The 27,609-nt window shown below is 44.4% G+C and overlaps 1 protein-coding gene across 4 annotated transcripts in view; it reads right to left on the reverse strand.

The window, feature by feature from the left end:
• The window catches only part of CSRP2 (cysteine and glycine rich protein 2), an 881,805-nt gene that overhangs the window by 683,448 nt on the left and 170,748 nt on the right, over positions 1-27,609 (reverse strand). The window lies entirely within an intron of this gene.

Below are 27,609 nucleotides of genomic sequence, written 5' to 3' on the forward strand. Positions count from 1 at the left end.
ATATATATATATATATATATATATATATATATACAGATATACACATATATATACATGTCAACTATATACACAACAACTGCAATGCAGAAGCAGAATGCCCCAGGCCAGGCACCAAAACTGAACGTTCTTCCTAAGGGCGGGAGGGTGGGAATGTAAGAACAAAAGGCGAGATGAACACTCCACATGGAACGTTATGGTAAGGACATAACTTCTATATGTGATAGTGTTCAATCTCGCCGTTGTTCTTACACATGGGTAGCGTCCTAGCTCCTTGTTCCTGAGGAACTCACGGAAGGACGTTCTTGAGCACAGTGGAACCAAAGGTTGCCCTGTCCCTAGAAACCTTGTCTACCTTATAATGAGAAATGAATGTATGTGGCTTAGACCAAGTAGCAGCCGCTGAAATAGCGTCTAGTGGTAGGCGGGCTGCATGAGCCAGGGATGTAGACACTGACCTTGTGGAATGTCCTTTGGGTTTGTGCAAGAGTTTGATTTGAAGAATCATAGACATAGATTATACAATCCGTTAACCACTTAGAAAGAGTTCTTTTGGTAACCGCTACTCCTTTCCTGTTATCAGCAAAGGCCACAAAAAGTTGATCAGTTTTTCTGTGATCTTTTGTTCTATCCAAGTAAAACCTTAGCTGTCTGTGAACATCTAATTTGTGCAACATATACTCCATTTTGTTGGAGTGATTCTTGAAGAAGGTGGGTAATTCAATGGACTGATTAATATTATTAATAGAACAAACTTTAGGAAGGAAGGATGAATTAGTTCAAGAGAAACTCTGTCAGAGTGAAAGATCAAATAAGGGTGCTTAATGGAGAGAGCTTGAAGTCCAGATACTACGCCTAGCGGATGTAATGGCTACCAAAAAGAGAGTCTTCCAAGACAAAAATTTCAATGGGCAAGAGGAGGCTGGTTCAAAGGGGAAACATTAATTTAGATAACAATAAGTTTAGACTCCAAGGTGACGTAGGAGATCTAATTGGTGGTCTAATATGAAAAGCCCCTTTTAAAAGGCTTTACAAAGTCTGTGGGCCATAACAGGAGCCCCACATTCTTCCACATGGAAATTAGAAATGGCAGCCAATTGAACTCTTAATGTGGCAGGAGAAGCACCCTGATGGAACAAGTCTGTTAAAAACTCTAATATTTTATTCAAAGGAGCTATAAAAGGATCCACTTGCTGTGCATTTGCCCAGAATACAAATCGCTTCCATTTACTAGAATATGTTTTAGTAGTGGAAGCTTTATGAGAAGCCACTAATATACTCTGAACTGCAGGCGAAAGAAGATCAGACCTGGCTAAGTTGGGAATTGGAGCAGCCAAGCTGCTAGATGGAGGGACAAGAGCGCGGGATGGGGAGCCCCTGACGAGTGAGTCAATAGATCTGGCTCTGGGTCCAGGATCCAGGGTCCCCGAATGCAGTGTGTCATCAGGAAGGGAAACCAAATTTGTGAGGCCAGAATGGGGCAATGAGGATTATTGTCCTGTGTAGGTTTTGGCTTTCTGGAGAAACTTTGATATCAGGGGAATGGAGGAAATGCGTACAGGAGTCCCGGGGCCAATCGTGAATCAGTCGTCCCTGGGGACTTTCCCTGGAGGGGTAATAGGGCAAAGTAGCTCCTGCATTTGGCGTTCATTGGAGACGCAAACAGATCGCAGGAAGGCTGGCCCCACGTGCGAAAAATCTTTTTCGCAACTGACTGTTTTAGGGACCACTCGTGCGGTAACAGAATTGCTCTGCTCAGCCTGTCGGCTAGGACGTTGGATGACCCCGGGATGTGCGTTGCTATTAGAAAGCGACCCGTGGACTCCGCCCATTGCCAGATTCTCATGGCCTCTCTGCATAGCTGATAGGACTTGGTTCCCCCTTGCTTGTTTAGGTACCAGACTACAGACATGTTGTCCATCTGAACTGCAATAGTTCCCAGAGGAAGAAGGGGAGCAAAGTGTTGCAACGCTAGAAACACTGCCCTCAACTCTAGAACATTGATGTGCAGATTGTACTCCAAATTGGTCCATTCGCCTTGGACTGTCTGTCCCTGAAAGATGCCCCCCCACCCTATCAGGGAAGCGTCCGTGGTCACCGTAACTGTAGGCGTGGGTAGCACAAATGGTCTCCCCTTGGAAAGGTTGCACGTTTGAAGCCACCAGTTTAGGTGTGTTTTGCATGTGTTCGTTATAAGAATCTCGTGTGTTAGAGGTAGTTGTTGGAATGACCATTGTGCAAACAGTAGCCATTGTAGGACTCTCATGTGCAGCCTTCCCAAGGGTATTGCAATAAGAGAAGCTGACATGAGTCCCAAAACCTTCAGTACCAGTTTTGCTGGGGATTTCCTGGACAAGAGAAGAAGACGTATGTGAGTCTGAAGTGAAAGTATCCTTTCTGGAGGAAGTCTTAGAATTAACTGATGTGTGTTTAATTCCGCTCCTATGAATAAGATACTCTGTGATGGCTGTAGTAAGGATTTTCCGAAGTTTACGGAAATTCCTAGTTGAAGAGTATAGTCTCTGGCCTGTACTAGTTGACGCTGGGTGGTGGCAGAAAGGAGCCAGTCGTCCAGATACGGAAACACCTGGAATCCTTGGCGTCTCAAGTGAGCCGCTACCACTGCCATGCATTTGGTGAAGACCCTGGGGGCTGAGGTCAGACCAAAGGGCAGGGCTCGAAACTGAAAGTGACTGGCCCCCAGCCGGAAGCGCAAATGATCCCTGGATGCCCTGGCCATTTTGATGTGGTAGTATGCATCCTTCAGATCTATTGAGCACATCCAGTCGTCCTTCTGTAAGAATGGAAGGATCGATTGAAGCGTGACCATTCGGAACTTTTCTTTTTTGACGACGGTATTGAGGTCGCTTAGGTCCAGAATGGGCCTCCAGTCCCCTGTTTTCTTTGGAACTAAAAAGAACCTTGAGTAAGTCCCGAATCCTCTCTGGTCCGCTGGGACTGGTTGGATGACTCTTTTTTTCTAGCAGCTTTGAAATTTCTATAGCTGCTGGCTCTCGCAGATGGGGCGGTACATCTGGGAGTCTTTTCTTTGGAATGGGATAGGATAGAAATGGTATATTGTAACCTCTGGTAACCACGCTTTTTACCCACTTGTCTGTAGTTATGTTTTGCCAGGCCTGAGGGTATAAAGCTAGCGACCCGACTGCCTCCAGAGCAGGACAGTCGGGCCTCCTCTCAGGAGTGCTGGAAAGGTTTACCAGGAGTGTATCCCTGTCACCTTGATTCTGCGGACCCCTCTGCCGCCAGGCGGCGTCTTCCACCTCTGCCCCTCCTCTGCCTCTAGAAGGGCATCACCCTGTGTGCCTGGGAAAGATCCTTGGGGTTTTCGAAACCACATTTTTCCACCACGTTGCCCTTTGGGGTACGGTCTGGTTGGGGTGGAAAAACGGACTCCGACAGCAGACAGAGTCTTTCCCTCCTGTTCACACCGGGTAAGGGTCTCCTTTACTTTGGGGCCAAAAAGAGTGGCACCGTCAAATGGGGCGTTAGTAAAGGAAGACTTGAAGGCTTCCGAATGAACATAAGCGCATCCAGGATTGTCTGCGAAGAGCAATCGCTGAAGCTGCTGCCCTACTCGAACCTTCGGCTGCGTAAGAGATCAGCCTCATGGACGAGTTCACAATAGATGTAAGGGTATTAAGTTGCGCTGTCACTTTCTCTGAGACAGCAGCATCTGTAGTACCCTGGAGGGTATCTCCCAACTCTTTGACTAGATCCCTCTGTAATCGTGTAAAGTGGGTCAAATAGTTCAGGGATCGCATGGAAAAAGCCGCTGAACTAAAAATGCGCTTCCCATACCTGTCCATCGTCCTAGAATCTTTATTAGGGGGATGGACAGATGAGGAAGATTCCGACATCTCCTTTTTCGTGGCCGCTGCCACCACCATAGCGTCCACTGGAACTCCTTTTGTCAAGTAAGTCTTGTCCTGGGGTGCAGTGATATACTTATTGGGTTTCCTAGGGACTGGTTCCACTGTGTCAGGAGCCTCCAACGCCCTTTGAGCAATAAGTTCCATTAATTCATCGAAGGGCGGAGTGACCCAGGAGGAGGAAGGGCGAGCACCAAATGCCTTCAGCAAGACTGACTCATCCTCAGAAGGGGGGAGGGACTGCCAGTCACCTCTCTGTTTCAGGATCTCCAATATGTCAGAAAAAGAGACATCTTCTGAAGGTGACTTAGGGGACCCTTCTGACTCATCTAAGTCAGTATCGGATGTCAAGGATTCTTGTGGAGAATCCAAGTGTCTCCTCTTACACAATACCAAAAGCTCTACAAGAAAAGACCAATAATCCAAGAAATGATCGGAAGCAGGTCCACAAAGTAGGTGTACGGAAATCTATCAGCTCACAATAAGGCTCCAGGCTCGACAGATACTGATAACTTAAATTTTATTGCAAAGCTAACGCCAACAATGTGTAACACTCGTTTTCATCAAAAATATCATTTTTCTGATGAAGTCATATTTTTGATGAAAACGAGTGTTACACATTGTTGGCATTAGCTTTGCAATAAAATTTAAGTTATCAGTATCTGTCGAGCCTGGAGCCTTATTGTGAGCTGATAGATTTCCGTACACCTACTTTGTGGACCTTCCGATCATTGGATCTCCTCTTACACAATCTTTTCCTAGGGACTTCTTCGTGGGGAGCATCCGAAGAAGCCTCCGAGGAAGAGGGGGCACCCTCCAGGGGTGGCTGAGACACCGGTGCTCGACGCTTGGATGTGGCCGTGGGTGCAGAGGAGGATAACGGCCCTTTATGGGGAGGAGGTTGCTTCTACTGATGTGGTTGTCTGGGTAGACAACACCTTCCTCATTAGATCGAAGCCCCGGGTCCCGAGTCGAAGAATCTCGGTTCGAAGAAATGGGAAGAATCCCGAAACAGGCACGAAGACATCGACCCGAGGACGGAGCCGAATCGATCCGCCGAGGCCCGAGGGAAGAGTCGGAACTGAACGTCGGTTCGACTCGGCCCGGAACCAAGGACAGATCGTCGGCTCCGAGACTCGGTACGGTCCGGAGTCGAGGTGAGAGGAACAGACCGAGAAAAGGACGGTTCTGGACCAGAGGGCTCCACAATCAGAAGATCAACCTCTTCCGGCTCCAAAGACTGGACAGGTCTCGGAGGAGGAATGGATGGAGACAATGGGAGGCCTTCAAGTTTCGACACCAACTGGGTGGAAACTGAAATAAGTTTGGATAGGGCCGAATGCTCCAATAACTTCTGCACCACACGATCCACATCGACATCGGAGAGCTTAGAAGAAGAACGGGTCGAAGGAACCGAAGACGGAGCCGACCTCAATAAAGTCGAGGGAGGGAGCTCCATCACCGGTTCCAAGACTCGAGGCTCAGGAACAGACACCAGTTGAACACTCGGCCCCAAAGTCTGTGGAACCGGTGATCTAACTTTACTCGAAGAGCTCGGAGCCGATGACTTGGGCTCCGACGTCTTCGATTCCTTCGAGGATTTGGATGCCTGGTCTGAAGCATCCAGAGCCTCCTGAAAGGAAGGTTTTAATAACCCTCTGTCCATGAGTTTCCTGCGCCTATCTGTCATGACCCTCCCACTAAAAGAGTGACAAATTGAACAGTCCTCTTGTAAGTGGAGAGGGCCAAGGCAGTAGACACAGGAACTATGGTTGTCAGTAACTGACATTTTTTGGCCACACTGACAACGTTTAAAGCCTGATTTAATTTTGTCAGACATTTTACAGGAAAGAGAAAAGTCAAGTCCAGTATAAAAGACAAATCCAATATAAACAAGTCAAATCCGATGTATATGTCAGTCCGGTTGTCAAATTTAAGAAGGGGGTAGTAGGCCCCGAAAAACTCTAACCAGTTAAATAAATTTAACGGTACCGAGAAATTCTACCTACATACACACATACACTAAGTATACCTAAAGGTACTTTTAGAACAACTTTTTCTAAAATATAACAAAAAAATAAAGTTATATCTTATCTCAAGATGCTCGAGCTAGCTCCCAGCGATGCGAACGCAGCAGCGGCAAACTAGATCTGAGGTAAAGGCAGAGGGGGATTGTGGGTATTAGATTGTCTCGAGCTTCTTCTCGATGCAGAGCTTGCAAGCGGCCGACACGGAGCCGAGGGTCGGCTCCGAACCCATGTGTAAGAACAAACGGCGAGATTGAACACTATCACATTAATTTTATCAGCCATAAATTAAGACAGTATTAAAAAAATATATGAATGCATATTAATCATATATGATGCATACTAAGGTCATTCATGTAAATGAGGTGCAAGAAATGGGCTCATACAAAAAAATGAAAAAGTTTGGAAAAATGGTTAAGGCTTGCTTGCACAAAAATTTAGTGAATATGTCTGAAACTATACCATGTCACTGAGAAAAGGAACCTTGCACCAGACTCCCAAGCAGTAACATTAAAGACAGCAGATTATGATCACATACTCATCTATCTGGCTGCTGCTTCTGCACAATGCAGTGTAAACCTAAAGGTCACGTGGCTATATTCGAGTATAAGTGCTGTTTATCATGTCACTACCCTTGAAGAATGACCTTTAAATAACCCCCAATTAAAGGTCTTAGACTTGCCAAGGCAAAATACAGAAACGCTAGCCATGACAAAGGTGTCAAGAGTACAAGGACTGTAAATATTTAATAAAGTCAAGCAATCCCACATTTAAATCTATTACTATGCAAGGCTTCATGACTATTCTGAGGAACAGTTTAGAAGCAAGTTTTCATATGTTAAAAATGTTTACTTCAATGTTTTCCTTTTCAGGCAACAGCATAGACTAATCTTCCTTGTCTACGAGTAAAGAGACAATTTGATCTAAGAAGGCACTAATTGAGCCACATAATCTACATGGGGTACACCATGTCAGTATCTGCGACAACTGCAAGCATTCACAGGAGTAATGTGGTAAGCTTAAAATTTCGTTAAAAAATGTGGCCAGATGCATGAAGAAAGTGCAATGCTTTTTCAGGTTAGCTTAAGTTTAGGAGTGGGCAGGATTATCCACCCGGTGGTGTAAACTTTCGTTCTAGAAAAAAATCGGGGGGGGGGGGGGTGATAGATGGTTGGGAGCAGGTTAATTAGTACATGGAAAGCAAATACAAAGCAGGAAGGATGCAGCTGTACTGGTATGATGAATCATACAAGCTTTGGCTACAAAGCCAATCATATACATAACTGAAAAACATAATAAAATAGATGACAAACTTTAGTTTGTGACCCAATATGACCCCAAAAAGCTTTGTAGATATCAAAGATTATATGGGTGCAGGCACAAACGTTAGGATGCACATAATAAGCAGATGGAGAAGGGGCTGCTATACACCCATAATGCAGGCATTTAGAAAAAGACCCAGCACTGACAACCAGACCTGAACACAATTGAACTCAATCTGTGTACAGCAGACAGAAGATCCCAAACAGAGCATACCACAGAAGCAGGAATTTGTAAACAATTTTAGCATTTTGAAAGGTGCAAAGGAGTTTCTCAACATTTACACAGACTCTCCCATTCAGGGATCTCAAGCTGCACACCTGATAGGGTAGGCTAAGGAAACAAATTCCGAAGTACAAGGGCAAGATAAGACAAAAAACAGCCTTTTTACCAGATGTCTCAAGGTGGGGTCACTCATACAGCCAGAAGTCACTCACACAATGACCTGGAGAACTTTACCATAATACATACATCCAGCAACTCTTGTATCACTATGCTTCAGGCTGCATAGGGTATGCAAGTTAAATATCAAGATTTTAAAGACACACAACCACAACCGCAACTGTAGCCAGTGCAGGTCATGCAAGCAGGCATTACATGTACGAGGTCCTCTCAACAGCCTTGTTGCAGAGTTTTACTCTGGCCACGGCCCAGACATGCCACAATCCTTATGTCCAAAGTATGGGAAAATGTAGTAGTTCAAAGGGGTCAACATCACAGTAACACCTGTCTTCGGTTATTTTTTATTTATTTATTTTTGAGAGGGGTGTATGTCTTTCTAAAACAGTATACATCAGCAAACTGTATAAACTTCTAAACAGAAACAAAAAAGAAAAAAATATTTATTTACATTTGTTTACCTGGAAATTCCAACTGGACACAGGTCCTTTTTCAGTGGAGGCCCGGGGAGAAAAGCTCCACAGAACAACAAATGAAAAGCAGAGTACATGAAAAACAATTGGAATATACATACAATAGCAAATACATACTGCAGCAAACATTAGCTATACGTACAATATGAAGCATAGTAATGAACAGATATACCAACATCTAGCTAAAGGCTAGGAATAAAGGTAGGATGTATATGCAGATAGTACCAAGCTCAAACAGATACTGTTCTAAACTCATATACCTAAATCTTGTATACAAATATTGCACTAAACTCAAGCAGATATAAAGCAGAAGCTCCACATGAAGGCGGAACAAGCTAGAAGGGCTAATGGGATGGAAGGGGAAAATGGAGTAAAAGAGGAGACTGAGTGAGTAGTATATATGGAAGTGAGAGGAAGCTAGGCGTAAGTCAGTTGGATATGTATTTGGAGTTGAGATGAAGTGAGGTAGGTAAGCATGTTATAACAGGTATGAGAGACTGAGTGAGGAGGGAAGGCGAGGGTAAAGGGTGAACCAGAGCCTGCAGAGGAAGGAATTCAATGATCAGACGGGTGTGAGGCACGGTGGCTAGGGGAGGTGAGAGGAGGGTTACTAGTCGGGATTGGTACATGGCACATACAAATATAAACTGAAGTTCAAAGTATAATGACATTAAGGTGAGCTGTGCAATATTGATCAATTATGCTTTCAAAAGCTTACTCAGTCTATAACTGCAGCACTTGACAGTAAACACTGCACAACCAACAGATGATGGTTGTTTAACTAGAATACAGTAGTGGCTGGGGTCCAATACTTAAACTGCTTTCCCCAAAGTAGCAGTAGTAACAGAGATTAGTTTCATGAATATGCTTAAAGTACAGTTCTGCAAGTTTCACTTACCATAACAGCAGACGCTTGAATTCCTCACTGCTGCAGTAATCTTTTGGGAATACAGGCTGCTTCCTGCCCAATAAACATCTGGCCATCTTCACAAAGGTCTGGCTCCCGCCAACACCTTCACACTGACTGGTGATTGGTCAGCCCAGAAGAGGGAAAAATCAGCAGTCAGACTGAAAAAACTTTAGGACTTCCTTGCCCATACAGACAGAAGAGTATACTCATTCTGAATATTGCTCAGAGAGAAATGCATACTCATCCTGAACCTCAAGATACAACAGTAACAAATAACTAAAATCCCAACAACTAACTATATAAAGTAGGAAGATGGTGGGTGTGTGCAGCTACTGTAGCAGTTGTAGCAGTTAGGAATTCTAACATCTACTGTTATGATAAATGCAACTTTAACCTGTACTATGTTCATCATTTTCACTGCTATTGTAGCCTTTTGGCTACATGGGTTGATTACCAATGCCCATCCATCCTGGGAGGAGGAAGGATAAGTGTCTAAGAGTACCTGGAGAATGGAGTTAGCAAGGCCAGTCCTGGACCTGGAAAAGGAATCCAGTAAGTAATGCTTTGTAAAAGAATGTATAGAGGACTGCATATTTCCCTCCAGAATCCCCCCTTTCCAATATATCAAAGAAAACAGGGCTCTACTAGAGTATGCCTTAATCCTGCCTAGAAATATTTTCTCATGGTGGGAATAAAAAGAAAAGATATAGGAAGTAACTATCAACTGGAAGTGTGAACTAACACAGGTTGGCCTTTCTCAGTCCTATACTACTAGATATTTCATAACTGCATAGTTTTCCTGGAGGACTTGGTACTGACAAGATAATACCAGAGTTGCGAAAGCATAACCAGAATATATTGACTATAATCCCGGTCATTCAAATTCTGAAAAAAAATGAGGGAGGCAGATGCCTACATACAAGGTAACTTGAAAGTAGTAAAGGCATACATAGGGGACTGGTTTTCTACAGGTAAACATATATGCATGGAAAAACAAAAGGGAGAATCCACCATGAATGGGTTCAACTTGAATACTCTCTTGTAGATATTGGAGCAATAAATCAGGTAGTCTATCAAAAACATAAACCAAAGGCAGCCAGAACAGCTGGTTTAAATGTAGACAGAAATAATTGGAATAGTTACTTTCTGCTGGGAAATTTAAGTGCCACCTGAACAGGTGACACTACATATCAACAGAAAAACCTCTTTCTAGAGAAACATGGCCAGGGTTGGAAATGAAGATTAGGATCCACAGGAAGACATGCTTACATGGCTGATAAATACCCCCTTGCCAAATGAGTAAATAGGAGATTGGATTGTAACTCACAAATTTTGAGAAACGGGGTAATAATCCTGGACAGGGCCCTGTTTATTGGTGAGACACCAACTAGAACATCTTCTCCATTGACCAACTTAAGATCCCCAGAAGCAGGATTTCTTGCCTCCTTTAGTACCTGCTGCACACCTTCTTGAAAGATGCTTAAAAGTATTAGACCTGAATCATCCAGTCAATCAGTTGAAGTTGTTTGAGGCTGGGATGCATCAAACTCCCCTTGCTTTCTGTGAGTAGATCCAGTCTGAGGATGCTTGTGGCAACTGCCACTGGCCAATTCCATAAGGGAGAACCAACACTGTCTGGGCCAGAAGGGGTCACCAAAATAATTTTTTGGAGAGTCTCAGTGGAAAGGGTGAAAATGCATACAGGAACATTTCTGATGATGGGAATGAAAATGCATCTGTTGTCCAGGTCTGCCTGCAAGGAGTCTTGGTACAGAATTTACCTGGTTGTCTGTTTTTGAAGGGAGGCAAATATAGATTTATCTGAGGTGCTCCCCACAACTGGATCCATTCCTGGAAGACCCCCCCCATTCAATTTCCATTTGTGAGGGTGTGTCCCTCTACTGCTTAGCTCATCTGCCACTACATTTTGCTCTTACGATATGCAATAAACTTGGAGAGTTATACAATGCTTTACAGCTAACTCGCAAGACATCATAGCCAATTTGCACAGATGCACCACATTACTGTAGTATTGTGTGTAATCACTTGTAACGGCCCCACGGACTCCAGGTCATGAAGAGATTCTACTGCACTGATCACAGCTAACATGAAATTTAGGTGCTTTGGTCTGCAAATCCGTATGAACAGACAAAATGTCTTTGGATGAGCAATATGTAACCGTTTGTTTATTTTTTTTCTAGGGACATGCCTGGAAGGAGACAGACAGAGATGGCACTTCATCCCAGACAAGAAGCCTCTTTCCTAAGCCATCCTAAGCCCATCCTAGAAGAACCTCCTGGATAAACTCCCTGACTCAAAGAAGATGGTTTGCAAATACCCAGAATGGACAATAAAAGAGCTGTTGAGGATGTGGTTAACCCTCTGGTCCATGGTGCGGTAAGGACTGCACAGAAGAACCTGAAGAAACCATTGACAAGGCACAACAAATGGCCACTGCAGAGTTAAACCCTAGCAGCTGAGGCACTGCCGGAGCCTGTGATGTAGGCAAGGGCTCCTATTCTGTTTCTTCTTAAGGACATTAGGGGGAAGGGGCAGGACCAGTGTAAGAAACCATGCTGCAGCCAAGGAAGAAGCCCGAATGCCAGACTAAGCACTGCTGGGAAGAGTCGGTTGGAAGACAAGATGTCAGAACAAGTGTTTACAAGCAGCACACATGCACATATACACTTGCCTGCAAAATCAGTCAAATTCAAAAGCAGAAGCACAGTGTTTATATCACGTTATCGAAAGATGAAAATGGCGAACGCTATTTCATCGGCCCCAAAACATCTACACATGAAAATATCGATTATTCAGAACAGAGAATTTTTTCCCCATGGAAAAAATTTGCTGCTCCGAAACACATGCACACAACACAAACACATCAAACAAACATTAACCGCACACATACACAAATTCCTACATCTAACGCTACAATAAACTAATCATACACTACTATCTACCCACTTACCTTAACCCAAACCCTAAAGTCAGTTACTATTGCACACACGCCTAACCAGCGCCCTAACCCTAACTCACTTAACCTGCCCCTAACCCTAACGTACAAAAAAATCGCACACTTACCTGAACCCAACCCATAACTTTCCACCACAGCACTAAGAATAGCGAAGCCACAGAAACGGCCAACCAAATTCTTTCCCCGAGGAAAGAATTTGCTGTTCTACAGCTTCGCTATTCTTAGCATTCGCTGAATAGTGTTCGATATCAGAACATCTGAAGTTTTAATACTTCAAAGTTCTGATATAGACCCGAAGCACAAGCTGTACAGCAAAACCCTATCAGAACTCACACTTCCACAGAATGTGCATGGAGAGAGAAAAGAAAAGATAAAATGTCATGAAGTGTACACAAAGTACAGTTTTGTACCTACCATAAATGTAGATGTCCGAGAGGTATGCATCTGCAGTCCTAACATATGGGTTGTCCTGCCTCAGGCAGCCCTTCGGTCGGCCGGATTCCAAAGTCTGGGTCTGGCCTCGGCTGATGTCGCACTTCACCCGACGTCATAGCTGCTGTGAATTGGGTATAAAGGCATCAGCCGACGCCATTTTCCTCAGTGTTTCTTGCCCCAGATGCCAGGTGCCCTCTAGGAAGGCTAAATTTGGATAAATGCAAATGTTTCCAAACAGTAGAGAGCAAACAAAATAAACATGTATATACATATATACAAACAAATACACCATAATAGATTCCCCAGCTAGCTACAAGATGGGCAAATACCCTAGGAGTACCACAGAGGGGAAGGAGGGTGGGTAATCCTGACTGCAGATGCATACCTCTCGGACATCTACATTTATGGTAGGTACAAAACTGTACTATGTCCTTCAAGGATGCATCTGCAGTCCTAACATATGGGTAGAATACCATAGCCAAACTGGGGGAGGAGGCACTAAGATGATTATGGTGTAGTTAAGATCCCTTGCAAAACAGCAGTTGCAAAACCTGCTCGGGATCTGAAGTATAAAGGTAGATTATAATGCTTGGCAAATGTATGCACGGAGCTCCAAGTAGCAGCTTCTAAAATGTCTTTGGTAGCCACGCCTCGTAAGAAAGCTGTAGTAGTGGCGGTAGCCCTTGTGGAGTGAGGTCTGATGTTTTCTGGGGTTGCCTTTCCACGAAAGGAGTAACAAAATCTAATGCAATTTCCTATCCATTTTGAGATTGTCTGTTTTGAAATTGCTTTTCCTTCCATTCCTGTTGCATATGCTACCAGAAGCTGGTCAGTTTTTCTATTGTTCTTGGTTCTGTCCAGATAGTAGCGCAATTGTCTGTGCACATCCAAGGTATGTAGTAGTCTTTCCCCCCCTGTTCTGTGGGTTGGGGAAGAAAGTTGGTAGGTGGATTGCTTGGTTCAATGATACCCTGGAGACCACCTTTGGCATAAAAGTGGGGTTAGTTCTCAAGGACACTCTATCCTGATGGAAGATAAGGAAGGGCTGTACTGCCATTAATGCCTGTAATTCAGAAACCCTTCTTGCTGAAGTGATTGCAAGCAGGAAAGCAGTTTTCCAAGATAAGAACTGTAATTCTGCTGCTGCTGCTGGTTCGAAAGGGGGAAGTGTTAACTTTTCCAGCACAAAGTTAAGGTCCCATGTAGGCAAAGGTGGCTTCCTTGGAGGCTTTACATTTTAATTCCTCTCAGAAACTGCCTGAGTAGAGGATGAGAGAAGACTGGAGGATCCATGTTGTATTCTGCTGAAATTGCTGATGCATGAATCTTAATGGAGGAGTAAGACAGGCCATTGTGGAAAAGTTCTGCTAAATATTCCAGGATGTTAGCTATGTTTGCTAATGATACATTTTCTCCTTTTGCTGCACTCCAAATGAGGTATCTTTTCCATTTGGCTGAATAAGTCTTCCTTGTGGAGGGTCTGCGAGCCTCCAGGATAATGTCTTTAACCCTCTGAGATAAGTCTGGGTTATTTTGTTTTATGTAATATTCCAAGCAGCTAGCTGTAGTGTTTTCAAGTTTGGATGTAGGATCTTGAAGTTGTTCTGTGTTAGCAGCAAAGGAACTAGAGGTAGAGGCCATGCGTGTGTCCGAGACATACTCCTCAGTAGCGGGTACCAATGCTGCCTCGGCCAGTCTGGAGCTATCAGGATGATCCTTGGGTGATCTTCTTTGATCTTCAGTAGCACTTTGTGCATCAAAGGAAGAGGTGGGAATGCATATGCTGTCAGGCTTTCCCAACTGAAGGATAGGGAGTCCACCTTCCAAGCAAGTGGGTGGTATATCCTTGTGCAGAATTTCCTCAATTGGTTGTTGTGTGGGGATGCGAACAGGTCTATTTCTGGTAGTCCCCATTTCTTTGTAATGGATTTAAAGATGTCTGGATGCAGCATCCATTCGTGGGCATCCGTGGTAGTTCTGCTTAAGGTGTCTGCTAGTATATTTTCTTTTCCTGGCACAAATATGGCCTGGAGCTGAATGTTGAGGTTCAGGGCCACATTCCACAGGTCCATTGCCATCCGGCATAGAGGATATGAGTGTGTACCTCCCTGTTTGTTGATATACCACATGACTGTGGTGTTGTCCGTCCTTATCAGCAAATGACCCTGTTGAAGAAACGGTCTGAATGTCTGAATTGCCTGTTTCACTGCCAGCATCTCTTTTTGATTTATGTGTAGGTTCAGCTAGTCTTGTGTCCATAGGCCTTGTATACACTTGTCCACCATGTGTGCCCCCCAGCCTAGGTCTGAGGCGTCCGTGGTGATAGTCTGGCTTGGGCGAGGTTTGTGGAAAGGCAGTCCTCTGTTCAACTGACAGGCCTGAGCCCACCACAGGAATTCTTGCTTCAGGCATGGAATTTCTACTAAACCTCGGAGGCTGGACCTGTAAGAAATCCTTGACTGTTTGGACAGATTTTGCTTTTTCTTCCACCTTCTTTAGCACTTGCTGTGCAGGGGAGCCAAACAAGCTTTGTTTCTCCATGGGAGCATCTAGGAGCTTTGACTTTACATGGTCTGGTAAGGATTGCTCTTTTAACCATGCATGCCTTCTGATCACTGTTCCAGTCATAGCTGATCTAAAGGAAGCCTCCAGTGCATCATAGCCGCATTTTAAGAAATGATTACTGACCTGCTGAGTGTTATGTACCAAATCCTGAAGGGACTTACGGTCTAGGGGTTCAGGAGAGGACAGTTTTTTATTTAGCTGGTCTAACAAAAATTCCTGATACTGAATCATGTGGAATTGACAGTTTAAGGCCCTAGCCGAAAGAGTAGCAGAAGTATAAACTTTTTACCCCATCTCTAATGCTCTAGATTCTCTTTCAGAGGGAGGGTTTTGGCAGAGGCAGCTGCTACAGCTTTGGGGCCCTGTGAAATGGTTTCAGGATCTGCAATAGGAGCCTTATACAAGTGATAGTGAGTGTCCGGGACCCTATAATATCTGTCGGGCTTAGCAGGGGCCGGGGGAAGAGAGTCAGGGGCAGTACAGGCATCATTAAATGCATCATCCACAACTGTTAGTACTGGAGGAATGGCTAAAGGCCTATGCTGTGGTAAATGTAAAAAGGTCCTTAGCCTTTTCCTTGAATCTGAAAAATCCTGGCCCTGCCATTGAAATTGCTCTCTCATTGCATGTAAGGTTTCCCCAAAAGAAAATTCCTCAGGAGGAGAGGCAGAAGGAATGGAGTCTTCTGCATCAGAATCCTCATATGGAGAATAAGGGCCTTCTGGAGGATTTGAGTTTTCAGAATCATCCGAGGAATAGTCTGTAGAAACTGGATCCGGGGGCTCTGCTCTAGGCCTCTTCTCTGGAGGGGGTTGAGAGGCCCTGTCTGGGTGAGGTTGGGATCCCCTGATCAAAGAAATGAGATCCTCAGCCAGGCTGAGCATTTGGGAACTAGAGGTAGGCCTGTGTGAGGGGGTTTTAGCAGGCAAGGCCTTAGAAGTTTTAGCTGCTTTAGCCCTAGAGAAAGCCTTGATAGACATAGATGCAGGTGGCCTAGCAGCTCCACGTGCAGGAGTAGATATGTCTAAAGGAATAGTATCTGATAAATCCTGGGTGCCTGCTACAGCAGGAGAAATTTCAGTAGCAGATTCAGCCATGCTGTGTGAGGCCTCGGCTGTCGGAGCAATGCTTTCGGCCGAAGGAAGAACCGAGGACTCTGTTTCAGCCGAAACCGAGACACTCGCGGTTGGCTTAACCGTGGTTTCGGCCGAAACCACGGACCGCGAGTGTCGGTCCTTTTCCTTACGCTTTTTAGCTAAATGTGAAGTCGGAGTCTCCGACGGCATTTTGTAAGCAAAAGCGGGACCAAAAAACTCCTCTGCAAACTCCGACCGATGTCTAAGTGTCCGTCGGTTGAAGGAAGCACAGGCTAGACAAGCTGATACGTCGTGGTCTGGGCCTAAGCAAGGAAGGCAGTAAGAGTGGAAATCCTTATGAGGTATTTGTTTCCCACAAGTTAAACAATTATTTACTTTTTCTGACATCGGCTGAAGCAAGAAAGAGTCCCCAACGGGGTACTTAGCTTTTTAGAAGTCTTCGGTAGTAGAAATCTCTGGATCTGACCGACCGGCACTTGCGAACAGTTTCTGCTTCGGGCACCGCGCGGCAAGAAAGACCGAGGAAAATGGCATCGGCTGATGCCTTTATACCCAATTCACAGCAGCTATGACGTCGGGTGAAGTGCGACATCAGCCGAGGCCAGACCCAGACTTTGGAATCCGGCCGACCAAAGGGCTGCCTGAGGCAGGACAACCCATATGTTAGGACTGCAGATGCATCCTTGAAGGACATCCGTGAAATGGAAAATGCATTACTACATGCTTAAATACAACATCTTCAAGCAAAATGTTTCAAACAATACAATAATGAAGGAAAGTCATATTGAAGTATACACAAGTTCCAAAACACTGTTTCAACTACATAAAACAGTTCTTAATATTTAAATCCTTTCACAATTAATGTCTTAATAGCAGTATATTTCTCAGAATAACAGCCCCAATATTCAATAAGCCCTTTAAAAAAATGATATTAAACAAAACTGCTGGTATTCTACAGAAAATAAAAAAGGCATCAAAAACATTTTAAAAAAGAAAATATTTTCTGTGTGGAAGGGTTCCCCTACAGGGCTTATCTGCCAGAAATGAAGCCTGTAGTCAACTGCTACTCCTGTACAGTCACAAAGCTGCTTTCTCTTGAGGTAGCACAGAAGCAATGAAAACTTCTTCACTTTGATTATTGGGCAGGAAACAATCCACACAATGAAAAGGCTTGTGCAGCACTGAGAACGAACAATCTACTTTTCTATGCAAAGAAACAGTCAAAAGATCATTATCAATTTTGTTGCAGACTGAATTCCACGCAGCAGGAACAATTTTGGAAAAGGAGCTTTTGAAAGGTAGCCATTACAAAACGTGTTCCAGCAAGGGTGACTGAAGCTTGGCCGTTGCTATCCAACAAATCGGTACTTGCATATTATCGCAGCCAGATTTTTAATGACAATACCGGTTGCTTAATAATCATTGATTACTATGAAGTTAAATAAGGTCGATATGCTGCAAAGCCATGTATCAATTGCCTGTATCAGTGGTCCACAGTAGGTTGGATGGCAAAGTTGTGACAGACTGCAAAGTATTTTAATCTGGTAGTAACAGAATGCAGGTGTGCACTTTTCATACAGATCAAGAACCGTACGGTCTAGTCTAGCCACTTAAACCCTACACAGTAACACACAATAACTTACTTTTACTAATCAAAGGCTTGCAGGTAATGCAGTAGGTCTAGGGTTTTGAAATCCCATTAACAATTTTCTGCTGTGTAACAATGAAAATATTTCATCACAATCCACAAAGCAGCATTCATTTCTCAGATGCTGTCATATATGCCCTTGTATATTAAAAGTCTTTCTGTAACCAGAGAAAACTTAATTATTCTGTATTTCGACAAATGGCACATCACTCTACCTACCCCTTTCCAATAGATACTCTATAAAGGTGAAATTATCCCCCCAAAATGGAAAACAAAAAAGGCAAGCTTCTTCAATTCAACATTCAGACTTGTTTGTACTATTGTTGGGCTATGAAATAGTTGCGGCAGTGGAATTCCTCAGCAAGTGACAGCAAAATGTCATGATCCCGTCTATAAGAAAAAGTATGGCACTGCAGAAACTTAAGGTCTTACAGACATTAACAAGAGCATCTAACCCAAAAAAGGCCAACATTTCTACATACATTAATGACTATTTCTCATGATCGTTAAGCAACTGGTACTGCTGTTAAAAAATCTGGTTGTGATAATACTCAAGTACCGTCAAATCTACAACAGTCAGACTTGCCAACTACCACCTATGTGGTATTTAAGGGACAGTGTAACATCAATGTAGATTCAAACGTATTTAGGCAGCTCCTGTTTAAATGTTAACAGTTACTTTGCGGGAGAAGGGAGAAGTCAAAAATTTCCATGTGTGCTGACTGCAGTCCTGTCTGCACTTGAAAAGAAGGATTATAGATAAAGATTACAGCTTTTCAGCATACTTTGATCAAGTATTTTTGAGGACCTTATTAAGGAGTCTTTAAATAAATAAAGATGGAAAATAATTATACTGAATGACGACCAAACAATTTGGAAAATGACTTGAGCCCGTTATTTGAGGCAAGAATTTACTAACCTTGTAGAACTGGGTGGGATCAAGCCAGCAGTACGCTGCACCAGAGATAAATCAAATAGAAAATGTATTAAATGACACTGCAGCTACGTCCCAACAGACAAGTTATATATTCATAACCTAGCACTATATGAAAACAAAATGACAGCTTAACACTACTTGTTCTTCTTTTTCTTTCGGCTTTTAGGGGTCACCACAGCGGAACTCCAGTCAGCCAATGATTGGCAGTAGAGTTTTACAGTGCAGAGGTGCCAGCTCGACACCCAACCTTCAACGAACACTACTACGGAGCTAAAATCATACTCGAGAGAATTAAGCTTATCCTGAAGCATAAAACACAAATCCGTGTGAACACTACACCCATGAGGATCCCAACATTCTTACATTCGCACTTAACTTACACACAGCGCAGACAACACAACAACAACTCTTCTCTAAGGATTCAGTACACACAGTACAGATAATACACAACAGTACTTAGCAGAATGCAGTACTGCAAACATTCTAAGTCTGAAATGCAAGACAAGACAGCTATGAAGTCTAAGTTAAAGAACATGTTTAAAAGTGCAAAACAAACTTTTCTTTTCAAACAAAAAAGTAAATTTATATATTTCTAAAGGCTGTAAAAATTGAAAAAAACTGCTTCCAAATGTGAAAGCCAAAATGAACCAAGCCATGTTTAAGGCATGAATTAATGGGCAGGCAGATAGCACTTACATCAATTAACAGTTAATTAAATTAATTGTAATTGATTAGTTTTTTTGCCAAACTTAAACAGTTTGGCAATTACATAACTAATTTACAACTACTTACCTATGCTAATCCAATACAATTACAACTGGAATCCAAAGTGACGTAAGCATCGCCTGCCTGCCCTTGACTATTCATGCCATAAACACTGCTTGGTACATTTTGTCTTCCACATCCAGAACCAAATTTTAAACAGGATTTACTGTTAAATAGCTGCAAAATGACCTTTTATTTTTGTGAAAAAAAAAGTGAACGCTTGGAAACATACGAAACAAAAGGTAGTTTTACACCTTTAGACATGAATGCTGAAGTATGGACTCGCCTCACCTTTGCCATTTATACGTACTCTATTATTCTAGAATTACATTATACGTATTCTATGACTCTGTAAATACATATTTACAGACTCAAATGTACCTATGCGTACAATGTATTTGCTGTTATCTAGCTTTTGAAACTCTCTAATGTCACTGTCTGTACTTTTACAGTGTTTTTCTCTTCCTTGCTTATTGGAAGCTTGTTTGTGCCTATTAACTGCACGCCAAGTATAGCTCAAGAGGAATTAGAATTATGTATTACAAGAGTTAAACGTACCTAGCGTACAGCGTATGTGCTGTTATCTAGCTTCTGATATCACTGTTTGTACTGTTTAAAGTGCTCTGCCCTTTTTCTGCTTATTGGAAGCTTGTTGGTGCCTATTAACCCACATTTGTGACACTCCTCTCTACGCCATTATAGTAGTGAGCCCCTTGAGGCATCTGTTAAGCAGCAATAGATGCTGTACTTGAAGCTAGTGTCCTGGTGTGTTTTTGAATTGGCATTTGAATCTCCTTACAACACCAATATAGCATTGACCCCTTTGAGGAGTAGCAGCTTTAGGCGCTGCAAACAACGCTAGTGTCTTGGTGTGTTTAACTGAATGTCGGTAATATTATTACTTGATCTTATTGCCAGTCACTTATTTTTGAATTAGTACTAGCCTGTTTGTGTAAATTAAGCTGTTACAATTGTAATATAGTGGTTACAATGCTAATATGATAGCGAACCTTATTGTGGCGGCTGTTAAGCAGAATTAGACGCTGCAAACAACGCTAGTGTCCTGGTGTGTTTAATTGTCGGTAACTATTGCACATGATCCTATTGCTTCCCCATTGCCCGCCACTTATTTCTGCTTAGGGCAAGCCTGTTTGTTTAGTATTTGTAATGAAGTGTTGTAATGTAATGGTTATAATACTAATATAATAACAAACCTTTTTAGAGGCGTCTTTCAAGCAGCATTAGTCGCTAACCTCATTGAGGCGTCTATTTTTAAGCAGCATTAGTCGCTGCTAATAACACTAATGTCCTGGCATGTTTATTTTGGCTTAGTACTAAACTGAGGCTGTTTGTGTCTATTAAGTTTAATATTTGTAACAAAGTTTTGTAATGTACTGGTTATAATACTTGTATAATAGCGAAATTTTTGGAGGCGTCTTTCAAGCAGCATTAGACGCTAACCTTATTGAGGTGTCTTTTTCTAGCAGCATTAGTCACTGATAACAATGCTAGTATCCTGGTGTGTTTAACTGATTGTTGGTAACTATATTTACATGATCCTATTGCTTCTTTATTGCCCGCCATTTACTTATTGGCTTAGTGTAAACCTGTTTTTGTCTACTAAGCTGCTCAATGCTGATACACTAGCGAGCCGTACGGAGGCATCTGTTAAGCAGCATTAGACGCTGCACTCAATCTAGCTAGTATCCTGGAGTGTTCCTAATGATTGCTGATAATAGCTTGTCCTGTATTTAGATATTCACTAAGGCCTGCCTCAACTAAAAGTCTTCCTGTGATTAAATGAATGTACAAACTGCTTTTCCTTCCATTTGTTATTACTGTTTTGGATTATTTCTCCCACCTAGGAATATTTTTGCTTTAATTATTGCTATTTTGAATATCTAAAACAGTCTCCAATTGCTCTAATACACATGTAAACCTGTTACCTATATTTTGTTTGTATTAATGTGAAGTATATCATAACCTGTAGACCTTCTACTGCACTATTTTATCTTTCCTCTCCACCACTTTACCCCACACTAAACTCCCTCTTTTACTCTGCATTCTCTACTTTCTGCTCTCGCCTTCTTCCCTATTTTTCCCTACCCCATCTTCCCTATTTTCCCCTACTCCATTTTCTAACTATTTGTTTTTTTCTCACTCTTCTTTTCAGCCGCTCCCTAAGGTGTTTTCCCCTTCTTCACTGCCAACCAGAATATCCTTCCTTTCAAAGAGAAGACTGCGGTGGACAATCTTGCTTGATTTATATTAAGTTTACTGGGACCCTATCTCCCTAAAGAGACTCAGTGTATGTAATCTGTCTTGCATACGTTTTTCTAGCATCTATTTTACTTGAGCAGCATTCTTCCTTGGTACGTATGAAAGCAGCCTATCAGTGGTCATTGCACAGGCCCCCCCCCCAGCCCCATCCTTGGTTTACAGTCTACTCCCCCTAATTACCTCTATCTAATCTCTATACACCAAACTTCTAAGTGGAACCTCTTCTCCTCTGAGTGCACCTACCTCCTTTTTCCACTAGGTGGCAGCATACTCCTAATAAGCCCAGCAAATCCTTCCCTCTTACTCTCCACTAGCTAACTCTACCTAGAAAGTGTCTCTGCCCCAGGGTTGCCAGACGTCCCTATTTGGGCGGGACTGTCCCGAGATCAGCAACCTGATCCAGAGTCCCGCCCTGCTGGTTTAAATCCCGGCCAGCCTCCGCTTTGTTTTTTTTTTTTTTTTTTTTTTTTTTTTTGACTGGCCCATATACCTGGCATACGGGCCAATCAAAAATCGCTAAACACGGAGCTTCTTGTGTTCCGCATTAAACACAAGTAGCTCCGTGTTTAGCGATTTTTGATTGGCCCGTACCGCATACAGGCCAATCAAAAATCGCTAAACACGCAGCTACTTGTGTTGTATTAAACACGAGAAGCTCCGTGCTTAGTGCAGAATTAGAAGTTATGTACCTACCATAACGTTCCATGTTAGTTGTCTTCTCTCGCCTTCTTTCTTGCTGGATGGGTTCGGAGCCGATCCTCGGCTCCGACTCGGCACTTGCTTTAGCTCGAGAACTCCTTTTACCAGCTCGAGGCAACCCTATATCCCATGATGCAAGGCGGAACTACCTCAGATCTCGTTTGGCAGCTAACTTACCCTGCTAAAGGTTATCCTAACCAAATTAGGAACAAAGTTTCCTAAAAGAAGTCCTCATAACAAAGATCCAGAGGAAACAAACTAATAGGAACTCTTCAAGATCTGTCCAGGCCAGGGGGAAGGAGGGAGGGATGCAAGAAAGAAGGCGAGAGAAGACAACTAACATGGAACTTTATGGTAGGTACATAACTTCTAAATGTTAAGTTGTCAATCTCGCCTTCATTCTTGCTGGATGGGACCGCGTCCCTAGCACCTGTATCCCGGGTGGCTCAATGGAACAGACTCTTGAGAACTGTGGAACCAAAACTGGCCCTATCTCTGGAGGCCAAATCCAACTTGTAATGAGAAACAAAGGTATGAGGCATGGCCCAAGTAGCTGCTGCACAAATGGTATCAATGGGAAGTCTATCCTGAAAAGCTGCAGAAGTGGATAGACTCCTGGTCGAGTGTGCTTTTGGCTTAGAAGGTAGTTGTTTGCCTCTGAGAGAGTACACATAGGAAATGGTGGAAGTCAACCATCTGGATAAGGTCACTTTAGAAACTGGAAGACCTAACCTGTTTTCTGCATAAGAGACAAACAATTGGTCCGATTTTCTAATTTGTTTAGTCCTATGCAAGTAGTACCTGAGCTGACGATGGACATCCAAAATGCAATTTCTGTTCAGCTCTGTCAGAATAGTTAGGGAAAAAGACTGGTAAATCTATAGATTGGTTAATATTGGTTTGAGATACAACCTTGGGGAGAAAGGAAGGGTTAGTTCTTAACGATACCCTGTCCTTATGAAAAACCAAATAAGGTGAACGAATACAGAGAGCCTGAATCTCGGAAACCCTTCTTGCAGAAGTGACAGCCAGTAAAATATAGTTTTCCACGTCAATAACTTCAAAGAACATGAAGCAGACGGTTCGAAAGGAGGTAGTATCAAGGATGCTAACATTAAGTTTAGATCCCATTGCGGAGGAGGATGCTTTATAGGTGGTTTTAGGAGAAAACTCCTCTCAAAAGGCCTTGCATAATCTATGAGACATGATGTTATTGTCATGCAAGCCAACATGATACTTGGAAATGGCAGCCAGTTGTACTTTGACTGTAGATGACGAGGATCCCGAATGAAAAACCTCCGCTAGGAAATCTAAAACAGAATGTACGGGAGCAGTAAAAGGATCAATATTTCTGGAGTTTGCCCACATCGAAAACCGTCACCACTTGCTAGCATAAATAGTCCTAGTGGACGACTTCAAAGAAGACACTAAAATGTCTCTGACTGAGTCAGAAATCATTGGTAGCATGGCTAGGGAAGGAAGTGGAGCAACCAAGCAGTGAGGTTGAGAGAATGAATGGCCCGGTGCTGCTGACCCGACTGGTGGATCAAAAGATCCGGAACTGGGTCCAGATGCCAGGGCTGCACCAGAAGGTGACGATGCAGAGACGGAAACCAAATCTGTCGAGGCTAAAAAGGAGCAATGAGGATCAATTTGGCTCTCAAAACGGTGGCTTTCTGAATGACTTGTGGAATCAATGGAAAGGGAGGAAAAGCATAAAGAAGTCCCCGAGGCCAATCCTGGGTTAGAGAGTCTCTCAGGGGTTGGCCTGGAAGGGGAAATAGAGTGAAATAGTCTGGGCACTTGTTGTTTTGAGGGTAGCGAAAAGATCGCAACAAGGAGTGCCCCACTTCAGAAAAATCTGATCCACTACAGATTGATTGAGAGACCACTCGTGAGGCATCAGAATAGATCTGCTTAGCCTGTCCGCCAATAGGTTGGACCTGCCGGGGATGTGCGTTGCTATCAGAAACCGCTGAGAAGAGATCGCCCATTGCCAAAGTCTGAGAGCTTCTCGACATAAGGGATAGGACCTGGTTCCGCCCTGTTTGTTGATGTACCAGACCACGGACATGTTGTCCGTCTGTACTGCAATAGTCCCGTGGGAAGAAAGTCGTCGAGGGCTTGCAACGTTAAAAGCACTGCTCTCATCTCCAGGACATTTATGTGCAGATGGTATTCTATGGGTTGCCACGTCCGTGGACCATCCTGCCCTGATAATGCCCCCACCCGATCAGAGAGGCATCCGTGGTGACTGTGGCAACTGGAGGAGGGGAACAAAGGGTCGGCCCTGATGAAGAAGAGGGAAGATATCCACCAGCCCAGATGAGCCCTGCGACTGTGTTACTAAGATTTCGTGTCTCATCGGAAGATTGTGATACGACCACTGCGTGAATAGCATCCACTGCAGGAGACGCATGTGAAAGCGAGCCAGTGGTAAAAGAACAATGGCCGCAGCCATTAGGCCTAGAACTTTCAGGACAAACCTGGCTTTGATCTTGTTGCTTTGTAACAGAACGCGAACAAATTTTTGGATGTCCAGAATTCTTTGATCTGTTAGTCTGGCTAACATTTTGACGGTATTTAACTCTGCGCCTATAAAGGTGATAGATTGGCAAGGCAGCAGAGAAGATTTTACGAAATTTACTGAAATTCCCAGATTCTTGCAAAGCTGAAGGGTGTAGTCTCTGGACTGAAGAAGCTGACACTTGGTGGTGGCGGAGAGGAGCCAGTCATCCAAATAAGGAAACACCTGGAATCCTAGACGTCTCAGGTGAGCTGTGACCACTGCCATGCATTTGGTAAACACTCTGGGGCTGAAGTGAGGCCAAAGGGCAGGGCTCTGAATTGGTAATGACTGGTCCCTAGCCGAAAGCGGAGAAACCTCCTGGAGCGCCTGTGAATCTTTATGTGATAGCACGCATCCTGAAGGTCTATAGAGCACATCCAGTTGTCCTTGCCGAGAAAAGGCAGAATGGACTGAAGCGTGACCATCCGGAATCTTGCCGTTTTGACAAATCTGTTCAGATTGCTCAGGTCTAATATTGGTCTCCAATCTCCCGTCCTTTTGGGGACCAAAAAGAATCTTGAGTAGACGCCGGATCCTACTTGGTCTGCCGGTACTGTCTGGACGGCTCTTTTTTCTAGGAGTTTTGAAACCTCCTGTTTTGCCAAATCCCTTTGACCGGGTGAGATGTCTGGAAGGGATTGTGGAGGTACGGGAAACCTTACGAAGGGGATCTTGTAACCCTCGGATATAATCGACTGTACCCACTTCTCTTGAGATGGGGATTGCCAGGCTACTGGGTACAGTGAAATCCTTCCCCCGACTGCCTCCAAGGGTGGACAGTCGGGCAACACCTCAGGGATGCTGAAAAGGCTTCTCAGGAAGAGACTCCCTGTTGCCCTGGTTCTGAGGACCCCCCCTGCCTCTAGGGCGGCGTCTATTATTGTTACCCCCTCTGCCTCTGGGGGTAAACTGACCACGTGTGTCCGGTGTAGCTCCTTGGGCTTTACGGAACCACATCTTCCCCCCTTTCTGACCCTTGGGATATGGTCTAGAAGGAGCGGAAAATTGGACTCCAACGGCAGGAAGAGTTTTACCGTCCTGCTCACACCTGGTCAAGGTATCCTTCACTTGAGGTCCGAACAAAGCCGAACCATCAAAGGGGGTATTAGTGAAGGATGCCTTAAAGGGTCCGCAAAATTACACAGCCGCATCCAGGCTTGGCGTCTAAGAGCAACTCCTGTGCCTGCGGCCCTGCTCGCTCCATCGGCCGCATAAGATATGAGCCGCATGGAGGAGTTAGATATGGAATTCAGGATAGCAAGCTGTGAGGCAATCTTTCCTGAGCCCCAGCAGCAGAAGGATCCTGGACTACTTCACCCAGTTCCTTGAGAATATCTCGTTGAAGCCTGGTGAAGTGACAAAGGTAATTCAGCGACGCATAGCAAAGGTCGCTGAAGAAAACATCCGCTTTCCATACCTGTCCATGGTCCTAGAATCCTTGTTAGGAGGATGGACAGGTACTGAAGGATCCGCCAGTTCCTTCTTAGTGGCCGCTGCCACCACCATAGCATCCACAGAGACACCTTTGGAAAGGAACTGTTTATCCGACGGGGCCGTAATGAACTTGGATGGTCTTCTGGGGACAGGTTCCACAGAATCTGGAGCCACGCCTTCCGAGCCACTACCTGCATAAGTGGGTCGAAAGGCGGAGACACCCAGGAGGTGGAGGGTCGGGATCCAAAAGCCTCCAGGTATACAGACTCATCCTCGGAGGGGTCAATGGAGGGCCAATTCCCCTCTGTTTGAGGAGCTCAAGGATGTCTGAAAAGGAGACATCCTCAGAGGGGGACCGTGGGGAACCCTCCGACTCATCTAAGTCGGTATCAGATGTAGTAGACTCAGGGGAGTCTGTGTGTTTCCTCTTACACGTCCTCTTCCGAGGGGTTCCCCTGCAGGGTCAGGAGAAACCTCGGAAGAGGAGGAAATTCCCAGTGGGGAAACCTGGGGCGATGGATCCCTGGGCCTGAGAGCAAGAGGCTGGCAAGAGGCATCTGCAGGCACCGATGAGGGAGGAGCTAGAGGGATGGACCGTTGACCGGGCTCAGAGGCCAGGACACTCCTCATCACCTCAAAGGCTCCTCTCCCTGGGAGGCCGGAACATACCCGCTCCGAAGAGACAGGAATGGTCAGCTCCAAAGAGAGAGAAGGCTCCGAGGCCGATGTCGACACCGAGCTTACCAAGGCCGAAGCCCCGAGAGGGAGAGCGGGGTCGGACAAGAGTCCGATGCCACTAGCCCCCTCGGAGCAGACAGTGGAAACCAGACGACCGGATCCCTCCAAGGAAGGTCTCAAGGAGGAGATCGGAGCCGAGGACGACGGAGCCGAAGGATGTATCGGCTCCGGCATCGAAACAGTCGCTGTCCCAAGAAGCTCCGGCTCCGAACTCTGGTGTGGAGTCGGAGGAGGAAGTTCAAGAATTGGGGCTATAGCCGAAGTCTGTTGAGACGGGCTATGGAGCATTTGGGCCAGTGCCTGAGACTTCAACAGCCTGCTTACCACCCTCTCCAAGTCGTAGTCAGACAGCCTGGAAGATCTCGAAGATCGGCTCCGATGGCTCCGCTCCGACAAAAGAGGAGATCCCGGAGCCGAGTGAATACTCATAATAGAGGGGGACCGGGATC

The sequence above is a fragment of the Protopterus annectens genome, chromosome 11.part0 (genome assembly GCF_019279795.1).
Source record: "Protopterus annectens isolate FY-2018-M chromosome 11.part0, PAN1.0, whole genome shotgun sequence".
Classification (NCBI taxonomy): domain Eukaryota; kingdom Metazoa; phylum Chordata; order Ceratodontiformes; family Protopteridae; genus Protopterus; species Protopterus annectens.